Source organism: Notolepis coatsorum, assembly GCF_963971535.1.
Source record: "Notolepis coatsorum genome assembly, contig: SCAFFOLD_1004, whole genome shotgun sequence".
Lineage (NCBI taxonomy): Eukaryota > Metazoa > Chordata > Actinopteri > Aulopiformes > Paralepididae > Notolepis > Notolepis coatsorum.
The window spans coordinates 29,214-41,601 of record NW_028170683.1 but is presented as its reverse complement, the minus strand read 5'-3'; the positions used below and the strand labels follow the sequence as shown (position 1 = coordinate 41,601).

General features: G+C 41.5%; 1 protein-coding gene across 1 annotated transcript in view; it reads left to right on the top strand.

Moving 5' to 3' along the window:
* Positions 1-9,054: 9,054 nt before the first annotated feature.
* Positions 9,055-12,388, top strand: part of LOC311248469 (ras association domain-containing protein 6-like) — a gene marked incomplete at its 3' end in the record, with an annotated part of 28,050 nt that continues 24,716 nt past the window's right edge. The window contains exon 1 of the mRNA XM_084339345.1: positions 9,055-9,156. The remainder of the gene's footprint in view (positions 9,157-12,388) is intronic.

Genomic DNA, 12,388 nt, shown 5'->3' with positions numbered 1-12,388 from the left:
AAAATTACATGCAAGTACAGAAACAAGACAAAAAAAAAAAGTCTATAATGGGGCAGTCCCAATACATGTGCATAAATGTCCCTTCGTCTCCATTTGTACATTGGGAGCATTTTGAGTCCTGTTTCAGGCCCATTCTGTTCAGTCTTATAGGAGTCAAGTATGTCCTGTGAATATAGTTAAGATTGATTTGTTGATGGTCCGGGTTCCTTGATGTAAGACGGACATTTGCCCATGCTTCTTGCCAATCAAAGTCACTTTCCAGGTCTGGAATATCCCTCCTCCAGACAGTGTCTAGTTGAAGGGTTTCATACGAGGACGTTAGTAATTGATTATAAAAACCTGATACAAAACCTCCCAATGTTTCTCTTTCATAGAAAAATTTGTGGTATCTGTGGTGTTCAACTGGTATGTGTAATGGAACACCGTGAGACCTCAAACATAGGCGTAACTGTATGTAAAAAAGCCATGTGGACTCGGTGAGGTTAAACTTTGTGCATATTTCTCCATAACTACAGAAGCCCTGGTTATTAAAAATATCCCCTAATGAGTGTATGCCTTGCTCTTCCCATATAGGAAATCTTATAGGACGTTTTCCCATTAAGAGTGCATTGTTATTGAATATGGGAGTGTGATTATGCCATTCTTGAGGGTTAGGATATTTTTTTTGTGTTTCCCGCCATGTTCGGATTGCATGGGTAATTATGGGGCCAAATTTCCGCTCATAGTGCTTGATTGGAAGTTTAGTGTGTGCTATGTCCTTCAGTCTCTGTGGGGCTACTATGTTTTCTTCCAATTCTCTCCAAGATACCAAAGCCTGGGGATCAAACCATATTGTCAATGGTCTTAATGTGAAAGCCTTAAAATATTGTAAAAAATCTGGAACTGCCATGCCACCGTCTGCTTTATTTCTCTGTGCGGTGGATCTTTTTATGCGAGGTGGTTTGTTATTCCAAATAAATTTGTATGTGGAGGAGTGTAATCTTTTCCAGTAGCCCTCTGGAGGGGGTAACGGTAGCATTGAGCTGATGAAGTTGATTCTTGGTAATACATCCATCTTAACTATTGATACCCTTGCCTGTACTGAGTTTTTAAGTTTTGCCCACCTGTCCAGGTCGTCTTTGATTTTGTTCTGTATTTTTGTGTAATTGTGCTTCACCGTTTGTCTTATGGTGGGAAATATTTCCACACCCAAGCATCTAAAATGTTTTACCATGGGTATCGCACCTGGGAGGGTTGTGTCTTTTTTTGCATGGATGTTAAGTGGAAGGAAAGCCGACTTCGGCCAATTTATTTTAAATCCCGATAAATCACCAAAGTTCTCTATCAACTTGAGTAGATGCGGCAATGTGGTGTTGGGGCTTTGCATGAACAATATTACGTCGTCCGCATATAAACAAATTTTATGTTGTGTGCCCTTGATTACGATTGGTTCTATGTATTGGGATTGTCTTATATATTGTGCTAAAGGCTCTAATGATAGATCGAATAGTCCGGGACTAAGAGGGCAACCCTGTCTGGCTGAGCGTGATACCGGAAAGATTTCGGAGATGAATGTGCCTGTTGTAATCATGGCCGATGGGTCCTTGTATAATACTTTAATCATATCAATGAATCCTTTTCCTAACCCCATCCTTTCTAATACTGCCCATAGAAACGACCATTCCAGCCTGTCAAATGCTTTCATAGCATCCAGGGATAGCATCGCCTTAGGTGTGGTGTCCTCTTTGTCTGCATCTAGTACGTGCAGTATTCGTCTTATGTTATCATTGATCAGGCGACCTCTTATGAAACCAGTTTGGTCCGGATGCACTAAAGACGTCATATGCTTTTGCAATCTGATGGCTAATACCTTAGAGTACAGTTTGACATCGGTTCCGAGGAGGCTTAAAGGTCTGTAACTACCGCACTCGGTGGGGTCTTTGTCTTTTTTGAGAAGGACTGAAATGAGTGCGATATTGTGGTGTTTATGGAAGCTCCCCTCCTTGACTGAGTATAAGATCATATTTAGTAATAAGGGTCCAAATATGTCCCAACAAGAAAGGTACATTTCTGATGGGATACCGTCTCTTCCCGGAGCCTTACCATTTTTCATTCCGGATATGGCCTTCTTGAGTTCTTCTAATGTGATCGGTGCTTCTAACTGTTTAGCGTCGTCCTCCGAAAGTTTAGGGAGAATAATTTGATTAAGATATGTGTCCAATTTGTTTTGATCAAAGGTCGTTTCTGAATTATACAAGTCGGAGTAGAATTCTTTGAATGTATCGTTTATTATTTTGGGGTCTGTTACAAGTACTTGTTGTTTTCTAATGGCAGTTATATCTGCAAATTTTGCATTAATTCTTAATCGCATGGCTAATAGGTGACTAGGTTTAGAACCTTGGAAATACTGCTGTTGTCTTGTGCTGCGTATTTGCATTTCCGATTTTTGTCTGTATATTGCATTGATCTCTGTTTTTAGAACGTTAACTTGATTTTCTAGTCTAGTTGAGTTGTTGTATTTTAAAGAATTAAATAACGTTGAGTAAAGCGTTTCCATTTCAGACAGTTTTGTGCATTGATTTTTGCGCAATATGGAGGAAAATCTATCAGTGAAATCCTTGATCATACCCTTTACCGACATCCATATTATTCTGGGGTCTTGCACCGCGTTTGCATTCTCCCGTAGGAATACTGTGAGAGCTTCTTTGAGTTGTGTAATGAATTCCTTGTTGTTAAGCAGCAGGGGCGTCATTTTGGTATGGCAAGGTATGGCACTCGCCATACCTTGGCAAATTAAAAATGATTTTTTTTTTTTTATTACAATTTTTTATGTTGATTTAGAATTTGAATGTCAACATTATGAACGAGGCTTCGAACTATTCGGTACAGCCCTAGCATGTTTTGATATTGTCAATTATCTCACTTTTACTAGGTGACTTTAACTGTGACTAACTGAAATATGCCAAAAAAAAAGGGAAAATGGACATACAGAAGTTTTTTAATCAGAGGGCAGCAGAGACAAGTGATACAGGGACACAGGTAAGGTCTGGCTTAGTGATTATAACAGTGCAGTTCAGCATTCAGTAACCCATACTTTTTGTGAATGTGTTTTTGATACTATATTCTGTTGAACACACACCTCAAAACCGTACCTAAGGAAAATTGGCTCAATTGCAAGAAAAATAATAGTTATGATATTACATTCTGCATAATTTGTATGCAAAATATTGTGGTTGACACATTTCTATATTAAATGCCATACAAGTGAATTGTATAGAAACAACTCACCAAAAGTGACTATTGCACAACTGATTTGACAAAAAAAATTCACCCCCACCCTCCCTCCTCACCATACCTTGGCTTTTACTGAAATGACGCCACTGTTAAGCAGCATAGTATTAAAACGCCATCTTGGGGCCCGGGAAGATAGTATACCAAATGTTGCTTTTAGGATTAAATAACAGTGATCTGAAAGCGCATTGGGTATCATTTCCACTTCATATTTATCAAATAGTCTCGGGGATGCAAAGACGTAATCAATTCTGGATAATGTGTTGTGTCTCGCCGATCGACAGGAGTACTTTCGGGTCGTGGGATTAAGTGAACGCCATAAATCAATTACCCCTGTAGTCTTTGACCAATCTTTTAATGCTTTAGATGAATTTTTTTGTTCGCTGGAAAAGGCGAGGTAAGATTTGTCCATCCTTGGATTCCAAATGGCATTAAAATCTGCACCTATTATAAATGAGTACTCGGGATGGTTTAACATTTCATCGGTTAGTGAAGTGAAGAAACCCACTTCGTACAAATTTGGGGCATATACCGCTGCCAACGCTATTTTTCTGTTATTATGTACAATCCTAGCTATAGTTATACGCCCCTCAGCATCCGACCATACCCCTTTTAATTCGATATTTAATTTACGTCTGACGACTATGGCTACACCTCGAGTTCTCGTACCAAAAGAAGAGTGACTAATATTATGGTATATGTTATCCGCTAACGTATCTATGTCTTCCTCTAAAATGTGCGTTTCGCTTAGTAGAGCCACGTCCACATGTTCTTTTTTCATCAGTGTGAGCACGCTTTTGCGTTTGTGTTGTTTGTTTATCCCACCGGTGTTCCATATCATTATATTCAAACTAGCCATAATCTATGCATGTTTTTGTGTAGTTTTTGGTAATGCTTCTGGAGTGCGAAGCTACAATAGATGTACATCCAATTAATGAGGTCCCGTTGAGAGCCGAGCTTAAAAACATATATATATACAAATAAAAATCCCCTATTTTCCCCTCACCCAGAGAGTCGTACAGGCCTGTGTTCCAAAAACACATCCTCCGCGTATGACTTTCTCCCTTAGTCCACCGGATTGCCCAAACTGAGCATTGTAATCCTAATCTTCCTATGCTAATTGCCATAGGATCTAACATTTTCATTCTAATACAATAGAATGTCGCTTTTGGTCTTGCACCTTCCCTTACTGTAATGAAATATTGTGAAAAATGAAAAAAAAAAAAAAGAGAATAAACTTTCATCGACATATTCATTTGAACCCTCTACTAACATGTAGGAAAGTCAGGAAAAAGGAAAAGATTGTAGAGAAATATTGACACCTTAATGTGAAGAACAATGAAAAAGAACAATGTAAGTTAAAAGAAAGAGAGAAAAAATAGAATAATAAAAAAAAAGATAAAGATAAGGAGTGAGAGATAGAATAATACTCAATGTGGAGAAGCCACTAGAACCGAATTGAGTGATTAGATAAAATAGAAAAACAGAGCCTTTTAGAGCTTCATGTGCCAGACTCTTCATCAGTGGAGTGATTACTTAAATTGTTAGAATAACCTTGTTGTGTTGATTTTTAAAGTATTATTAAGGACTGATTGAACTTCAGTCAATTGATTATATGCTATATTTATACACACCGGATGTTTAATGTTAGAGTTGCAGGCCTTCGTTGTCATGGTGCATTTTATTCTAGAAGGTTGTAGAATACACTAGTACTAATAGACTGTTGTTGTGTTCCAGAATGATCTAAGAGACCCAGGGCAGTCGAGCGATAAACCCAGAATATTCCAGATTGATCTTATTGCCAATGATATGTTCTTGTCTCCCCGGAGGCCAGAGGTCTGAAATTATAATGTATTACGAATCGTATTATACACAATACGCATTGGTATAGACGGCCTGCATATCATCTGCTACTTTGATGAACACAATAAAAGTCATTCTAATACTGATATACACAGAGAAAGAGGGAGATGAATCGGCTTAGCTGTTTTCAGTCAATGACGTTCTGCCTTGGGGGATCTGCTCCATATCGATTCCAATAATCCTCAGCCTCTTTAGGTGTGTGTAATCCAATCCTGCGGCCGTCCCTGCCCACGATCGATAACAGCGCCGGGTATGTTAGCCTTGGCCTGTGGCCAGACTTGAACAATTTTTGCATCACCTCCTTGTATGGTAGACGTCGAGCGATGGCGTCTTTGCTTAGATCTTCGTAGATAAATATTGAATGATCACCATGTTTCAGCTTCCCACGTTGGATGCGAGCAATTTTGATGATGTCATCTCTTATTGATGTCTTCCGCAGAGTAACAATGATGACTCTTGGCCCGTTGTTTCTTTGCTCCCGAGAACCGATTCTGTAAACTTGGTCCACTTTCGGCACTGTGTTTGGAAAGTTGTTACCCAAAATCACTGATAGCACTGTTGGAAAGTTGTCGTCTGCGCAATTGACTGCTTCATCAAGCCCTACAATGCGGATGTTATTTCGCCTGTGGTAGCGTTGGGTATCGAGTAGCCTCTCCATCGCTTCATCTTTAACCTCTTGTATTTCCCTCCGGCATGCTTCTTTCACACTTTCTATCTCTTTTGCCATCTTTGTCATGCCAATGCAGATGGTGTTCTCGTTCACTTTGACTGCCCGTGTAATATCTGTCACCGTATTCTCCACTGACGTGATTCGCTCGGACTGTACAGCGACCGCTTTCTTAACTTCTTCTAATTTAGCATCGATGTGATCTAGTTTAGCATCGACGTGTGCTTTGAGATCCTCGATGTGTGTAATCTGTTCTTTCATCAGGTTAGTCAGTGAGTTGAAATCGGGTGGTGTGGTTGTACTGCTTGTGTCAGCTGGTGGTATCGGTGCAGTGACGATGCCGATGGATTTGTCTGCTATTATCTTCTCAAGATCAGCTGCTATATCTCTCACGGAGCTTGTTCCTGTCGCTCCTGTTATGTTGACAACTATTGTCTCTCTGTCGGGGACAATAGTCGATGGTCCCGGTGTATTTTCCTCTTTATTCTCCTCGTCGGGGCTTGTCGCCAACGGATCTGTACCCGCGTCGCCTTGAGCGTTTCTTCTTGATCGTGTTTCACTCTGCGCCGCTGAAGTTGCCGTTTCTTGTTTCTTTCCCGTCCTTCCCTTATCCTTAACCATGTTGTCTTTTGATATAGTTAGTAGAAGGTCTTATCAATACATACGATGTGGTCTAATCTCTTTTGGTATTGTCCAAATAAGGTTTTTAAACGAAATTAACGTTGATGGGAGCGGAGCTATTGCCAATTGCGTGCGCTACATATTGCGCTAAACCGGAAGTCTAAATTTCTGTGAATATTGTTTTTATTATGTACTGTACAATCGTCGTTTCTGTAAATGAGGGAAACCTCAGATGCTTACGATTTTAAATAAAGGTTGAAATGAAAAAAAATAATAAAATGAAAATCTAAGCCACAGCGCCACTGGTGGTGAAGGTGAGCAGCACACTTGGCAGATGGAGTGAGAGGCATGGTATAGCAGTATAGGCTTCTAGTGCCAGCTGTTGGTATTATATTCTGTCCACAGCCGAGTGGTTGGTATATTTTGCAGTCTAAGGAATATAGTGGTTGTCATTCTTTGTAGTCTAGGTAGGGCATATCTTTTTTTTTTTATCCAATTTTTCCCCTCTTTTTCTATTTTTCTCCCATCCCAATCCCATTGTGCCAATTCTCCCCTCCCCTGTCTTGAACGTTGCTCGCATATGCCCCCCACTGCCTTGCATCACGTGTCCCCTCCGATACACGAGGAGGCAGTGTAACGTGTGGAAGGCTCACGCTGCCCCCGCCATTTCCTGTCTCTGCTGTGCAGGCGTCCCCAACCGTCCCCAACAACGTCCAGATTACCACCCATCGACTTCCACCCGCGCCAATTGAGTTAGTATGACAGCTGGTGGGGTTCAGACTCGCCACGGTTCCAAAACAAACAAATTCAAATGTCCACACAAGTGCAATATCAATCAATAAGAATATTTATTGAATAAGGGCAGAATTCAGTTTGATAGACAAAGAGAATGGTCGTAATACAGTCCGATGGTCAAAAAACACAAAACAGGCTCTCGTACAGAAAAAGGATTGTTCAATACTCAGGGTAGTCGTCCGGTCCAGGGTCAGTACACAAGGGGGTTTCTCAGCCAGTCCAGGGTCTAGTACACAATGAACACCTTCTCGCCTTCACCTCTCCTCTCACTACCTCTCACCTTCACCTCTCCTCTCGCTACCTCTCACCTCCACCTCTCCTCTCACTACCTCTCACCTTCACCTCTCCTCTCACTACCTCTCACCTTCACCTCTCCTCTCACTACCTCTCACCTTCACCTCTCCTCTCACTACCTCTCACCTTCACCTCTCCTCTCACTACCTCTCACCTTCACCTCTCCTCTCACTACCTCTCACCTTCACCTCTCCTCTCACTACCTCTCACCTTCACCTCTCCTCTCACTACCTCTCACCTTCACCTCTCCTCTCACTACCTCTCACCTTCACCTCTCCTCTCACTACCTCTCACCTTCACCTCTCCTCTCACTACCTCTCTCCTTCACCTCTCCTCTCACTACCTCTCACCTTCACCTCTCCTCTCACTACCTCTCACCTTCACCTCTCCTCTCACTACCTCTCACCTTCACCTCTCCTCTCACTACCTCTCACCTCACACAACTCAGAATATCTCAATCTCTCTCTCTATGTCACAACTCCCACCTCACCTCCACTCAACTTACCTCTGACTAACCTAGGGTATTTGTAGTGTGTGTGTCTGGGGCATGTGCGCGTGAGATGTGGGTGAACTAATGATGCACAGGTGTGTTCTATCAGCTACCTAATTGTTCCTACTCCTTCTGTGGCAATAATATCTCCCGTCCTTCACATATCCATGAGAGGGGGGGGGGGGGGGTGATATCTGCCACAATAATGTATATATTAGTTCAGGGTACATAGGCTTGTGGTTTCTATATTTGGTAGTTTAGGATATATAGGCTTGTGGTTTCTATCTGGTAGTTTAGGGTACATAGGCTCGGGCCAGTCTGTGAAGGGGGCACGCACTGATTTAATGATATTGTTTGTAGTTTTGTACGATTGTAGCTACTCCTATTCTAACCGTTTTGCCCATTGATTGTATGTTTGATGTCTACTGTTCATGTCATACGTGTGTCATGCTTTCTCTCTCTCTCTCTCTCTCTCTCTCTCTCTCTCTCTCTCTCTCTCTCTCTCTCTCTCTCTCTCTCTCTCTCTCTCTCTCTCTCTCTCTCTCTCTCTCTCTCTCTCTCTCTCACTATATAAAAAAGCAGCCATTTACCATCTCTCTCTCTCGCTCCCCTTTCCTCTCTCTGCAAGGTGTGCACACACACACACACACACACACACACACACACACACACACACACACACACACACACACACACACACACACACACACACACACACACACGCACACACACACACACACACACACACACACACACACACACACACACACACACCATGTGAGTCATGTTTGATGGCAGCCACTCCCTCTCAACACTGTCTCAACGTGTCCAGCGATCATTAACTAGCTACTGCAGTCTGCTGTATGGTGCTCTTACTTGTTACCACGTGCACTCTGGACCTATCAACACACACACACACACACACACACACACACACACACACACACACACACACACACACACACACACACGCACACACACACACACACACACACACACACACACACACACACACACACACACACACACACTCAGAGAGAGAGAGAGAGACATACGACACACACACTCAGACTCAGTGGACAACAGGTAGAAAATGGAGCAATAATGGAGCTTGAACGAGCACATCGGCCGGGAGGTTGAAGCATCAGAGTAAAAGGTAAAAGACTTTAACAACTAGTAGTGAGGTAATGTGCAAGTGTTAAAAACCAATAGCTGTTGCTTCCAGCAACCAATGAAACAGTAGATTTAAAACAAATGTGTTTGTTTTGTATCTCTGACAAATGGTTGAGTTTAGGAACCGTCGACTACTAATAGCTGTCTATTTCAATATTTACAAGATTAGATATAGTAGATTGGTATAATATTTCATATTTATATTTCATAGATAGGTGGGTGGGTAGGTGGGTAGGTGGGTAGGTAGGTAGGTAGGTAGGTAGGTAGGTAGGTAGGTAGGTAGGTAGGTAGGTAGGTAGGTAGGTAGGTAGGTAGGTAGGTAGGTAGGTAGGTAGGTAGGTAGGTAGGTAGGTAGGTAGGTAGGTAGGTAGGTAGATAGATAGATAGATAGATAGATAGATAGATAGATAGATAGATAGATAGATAGATAGATAGATAGATAGATAGATAGATAGATAGATAGATAGATAGATAGATAGATAGATAGATAGATAGATAGATAGATAGATAGATAGATAGATAGATAGATAGATAGATAGATAGATAGATAGATAGATAGATAGATAGATAGATAGATAGATAGATAGATAGATAGATAGAAAGAAAGAAAGATAGAAGGGTGTGGTACACAGGCTTCTCTCTCCCTCAGGGTACGGATTTCCAACCCACTGATCATGACAAACCCTGCTAGAGATTCAGTGTGTATTCAGTGTATCACGCGCAGGAGTGGGTTGTGAGAATTAGACCATGCCTAGGGGTGGTCGTTAGACCCCCTAGTCATGGTCTAATTCTCACAACCCACGACTGCACGTGCACAGCTTTTATACAACTGGCGCATTCATCCAACCTTATTGCTATACAATAAACACACATTAATTGAAGATTTATTGGAAAAAACCATCCGCAGAAAAAGTAGTTCCCAAAAAAATAAAAGAGAAGTTGCCTCCATGTGGAAGCAGTTCGGAAGTGCATCCAACTGTTCTCACTGTCTCTCAACTAAGACATCCAACAAACTAACACATCCAACTGTCTCTCAACTAAGACATCCAACAAACTAACACATCCAACTGTCTTTCAACTAAGACATCCAACAAACTAACACATCCAACTGTCTTTCAACTAGACATCCAACAAACTAAGACATCCAACTTTTCTTTTGTTTTGAACCTACTTTCTATAGAACTTCATTCTTAGATGCTTCTATGGAAAGTAGGTCAAACAAATTTAAAAAAGTTTTTTTCCCCTTCTAATAAAATTAGCGATTGATTGATTGATTGCTATTGTCCGCCTTGTTTCCAACTGGTTAAGTGATAGTAATGCGGTTGTGGGCGGGTCCTGGGACCAAGAGCGTGGGGTATTACAAATACCCACGTGTAACTTGACTGTTTCAGCCAATCAGAATCGAGAAATGTGCATGCCGTTGTATAATCAGTGTGTATTCAGGGTGTACTGTACAGGCGGTGTTTGTATCAACACCACGCCCTCCATTCACTTTCTACAGGTATTTTATTAGCTTTTTATTGGTTTCGATGTACAATTCTAGTATCAGGGTAAAATAAAAAACATACACGATGCTAACAAACTTGAATGTTTTTAAAATGTGGTTTAGAAGAAAGAAAGAAAAACATTGTTTCTCTACGGTTCCTTTGGGACTCTGAGTGTATATTTAGTTATATTTGTACGTCTCCACTGAGCCGCGGTCCAGAGACACGACTCGATGTTATGTTTCATTTAGTTTCTGATTTGAAGAAATAATGATGAGGATTTACAGGACTTGTTGACTCTGTGATGTTGACATTAGATCTGTGGCTCTCCTCCACTATTGGCTTTTCTCCTGACTGTCAGGGCTGTTCTGATTCACACACACACACACACACACACACACACACACACACACACACACACACACACACACACACACACACACACACACACACACACACACACACACACACACGCACACACACACACACACACACACACACACACACACACACACACACACACAGGGCAGATGTGTTTACCTTGGGGGAACTATACACACTCATGTCGAGACTTGAAATGACAGAAGCTCTCTCTGAGGTAGAGAGAGACAGAGAGAGAGAGAAAGAGAGAGAGGTAGAGAGAGAGAGAGAGAGAGAGACAGAGAGAGAGAGAGAGAGAGAGAGAGAGAGGTACAGAGAGAGAGGAGAGAGAGAGAGAGAGAGAGAGAGAGAGAGAGAGAGAGAGAGAGAGAGAGAGAGAGAGAGAGGGAGGGGGGGAGAGAGAGATAGAGAGAGAGAGAGAAGAGGGGAGACAGAGAGAGAGAGAGAGACAGAGAGAGAGAGAGAGAGAGAGAGAGAGAGAGAGAGAGAGAGAGAGAGAGAGAGAGAGAGAGAGAGAGAGAGAGAGAGAGAGAGGAGAGAGAGAGAGGAGGAGAGAGAGGAGAGAGAGAGAGAGAGAGAGAGAGAGAGAGAGAGAGAGAGAGAGAGAGAGAGGGTAGTATAGCCTGTATCTGTATAGTATTCCTGGGACATTAAAGGGTTAGTTCAGAATTTTGGGAACTAGGCTGTAATTCCTACCCATTGATGACATAGAGCCCTTTCTCAGCACAACCCACGTTTCAAGTTCTTTAATAGTTGTCATAGTAAAATACAGAATACTTTCCCATGAAATGCTTTTTTCTGTATGAGCTCCTGAGTGTGCTATAGATAAAATAGATAAAAGTATAAAATAGACAAAGTCAAGAGTACGTAAACATAAAGTGTTCAGTCAATCAATATACATATATACAATATACAATACAGGGTAAAAAAAAGTAACAGTGAGTTACAGTACAATACAGTATACAATGCAGAAATGGGATCAGGTACAACTTAGGGTACGGTGCAATGAGGTATGAATTGTAGTGCAAATCTCTTTGTTAATAAATATAAAGTGTGTTAAAGTGATAAAGTGAGTAGAGTGGGTGTTAAAGGGGAACTATCTTATAAATGGCCTTTTTGAGTGTTTAGCATTGTTTCCTAGCTATGTGAACTTATATTAATATGATCTATGTCTCAAAATTCTCATATTGGTGCATTCTTCCAATTCTCCTCTCACAATATTCACCCTCACTGAACTGAGTCGTTTGAAATGTGCCTATATGTGATGTCATATAGTCCCGCTGCATGTTAATGTTCCGGATAACGACGACGCTGCACAGTGGTTTTAACCTAACCCTGTCCCAGGCTCAA